General features: G+C 37.9%; 1 protein-coding gene across 1 annotated transcript in view; it reads right to left on the minus strand.

The window, feature by feature from the left end:
- LOC118743568 (protein flightless-1-like) overlaps positions 1-2,206 on the minus strand; it is a gene marked incomplete at its 3' end in the record, with an annotated part of 8,789 nt that overhangs the window by 5,283 nt on the left and 1,300 nt on the right. The gene's annotated exons all lie outside the window — the stretch shown is intronic.

Genomic DNA, 2,206 nt, shown 5'->3' on the forward strand with positions numbered 1-2,206 from the left:
GCATAACAGCTATATATTGGATTCCATATTATAGAGGCATACTCTAATTTAGAACGTACCAGCGCATTGAAGAGTTTTCCTGGTATAAGGATCTTTAAAATCCTTAGCATATCTACGCAGAAATGATAAGTTGCTATACGCCTTCGGGATAACGTAATTAACATGATTTGTAAAAGTGAAGCTCGAGTCAAACACAACAACCAGATCTAGAAAATCATTGACTGAGGTGAGTTTATGGTTTAAAATACTATAATTCGGACTGATGATGTTTGAAGATCTAGAAAAGTTCATATGGTAGCATTTATTAATGTTCAATGATAATTTATTTGCCGGACTCCAAATAATAAGATTATCCAGATCATGTTGTAGATAAAGTATATCAGAGACACAAGTAATTTTTTTAAGAGTTTAAGGTCATCTGCGTAGAGGAGGAACTCGGAATATTTAACAGTTCCCAATATCGATTATGAATAAAACAAATAAAAGAGGGCGAAGGACACTACCTTGTGGTACACCGGAAGTTGCAATAAAGCTGTTAGATCTGAAACCTTCATTTCAACATACAGCAATCGGTTCGAAAGATAAGATTTCAACCAGGACAAAAATACCGAGTGAAAACCAAGACTTTCCAACTTACGTCGCAAAATAGAATGGGAAACTTTGTCAAAGGCTTTGGAAAAGTCTGTAGAAATAGTGTACACCTGAGACCCACGTTTGAAGGATGAGACACAATATTCCGAAAAAGTCACTAAATTAGTAACCGTTGAGCGACCGCGAACAAAACCATACTGACGAGCAAGAATGATAGAATACAAGATACGAGGTTCTAATATGCTCTTAGTAGCGAAAGAAAACTTATCTTTGACGACTATTTCAAAAAGTTTGGAGCATGCTGTTAATTTGGAAATAGGCCTATAATTTGAGACATCATTCCTACCTGCAGACTTAAAAACTGGGGTAATGGATGCAATCTTCCAACGATCAATAAATATGCCTAATGAGAGAGAAAGATTAAAAATTATTCATAATGGGACACAGATGGATGAGACGCATTGCTTTAAAAAATATGAAGAAAGACCATCATTATCACTTTTTTCATATAAGATTTAAAACAGGAAATACCAGTCGAAATTTACAAGATTTTTTTGCGCGGTTCGGACGTGTTTGCATATCGCTCTGACCCTTCCTATATTTCCGGCATAATCTGTGTGGTTAAAATTTATTTTATCAACCATACTGTTTCGTGAATACTGAGTGTGGCGCGCCCTGCAATTATTAATTTTTGCTTAAGTAAAATTTAAATAAATTTTTTGTTTGTGTCTGTTCTGCTATGTCGCCTACTGCTGCCTCGTCGCTGAAACGTGGGTCGAGTAAAGGTTCCCCACCGAATAAAACTGTTAAGCTTGACGAAAGTATCACTCTTATGGCTGTTTATCACAAAATTAAAGAGCTAGAGAAGAGAGGTCATCAGCAGACAGAACAGTTGTGCCCGCTTATCGAGAGGGTCTCAACCAAACTAACCGTTGAAACACAATACGGACGAACGGCGAATTTTCGCACAGTAGTGCGACGACGGCGGCAACTTTCGCCCAAAAATTTTGCTCAGTAAAACACAACTACGGCGACAACGAAATTAGCTGCCTATGACAAGGTACAATTAAAATTTTTACAAACAATAAGATTATAAATTTTTAACAAAAACTAATACAGTATCTTTCAATTTCGATTTAAAAACTTGAGAATATTTAGCATATGGCCACAATGAATCGTATTTTGCCGCTGCCGCCAGCGACGACGATAGAAATAACAGTTGCGAACAGTCGTCGATGAACGTCGTCGTTTGCTTTGGTTCTCATATACAACAGTGTGTTTTAATTTTTACAGCGAACATTTGCAGCGAAAAATTCGCCTTTCGTCGGCATTGTGTTTCAGCGGTAACTGAGGTTGAAAACAAGCTGTCGAAACGTATTGATGAGGAGATATTGTTGCTAACAACCACACTAAAGGAGACATCTACACGCATTGATGTGTTAGAGGAGCGTGTGCAGAAAGCTGTTCCTGAAATTGCGTGCATATCTGCGTCTGAACTTCCTCACATGAAAGGGGAGATAGATAATGAAGGCAACATAACAAATAGCTGCTCCTGACATTGCTGCTGACGCCGCACTATGGGACGACAGCGGCCAAAAGTCAAAAAACCAAACTA

Source organism: Rhagoletis pomonella, unplaced genomic scaffold, assembly GCF_013731165.1.
Source record: "Rhagoletis pomonella isolate Grant_MI unplaced genomic scaffold, Rhpom_1.0 Rhpom_scaffold_00007, whole genome shotgun sequence".
NCBI lineage: Eukaryota > Metazoa > Arthropoda > Insecta > Diptera > Tephritidae > Rhagoletis > Rhagoletis pomonella.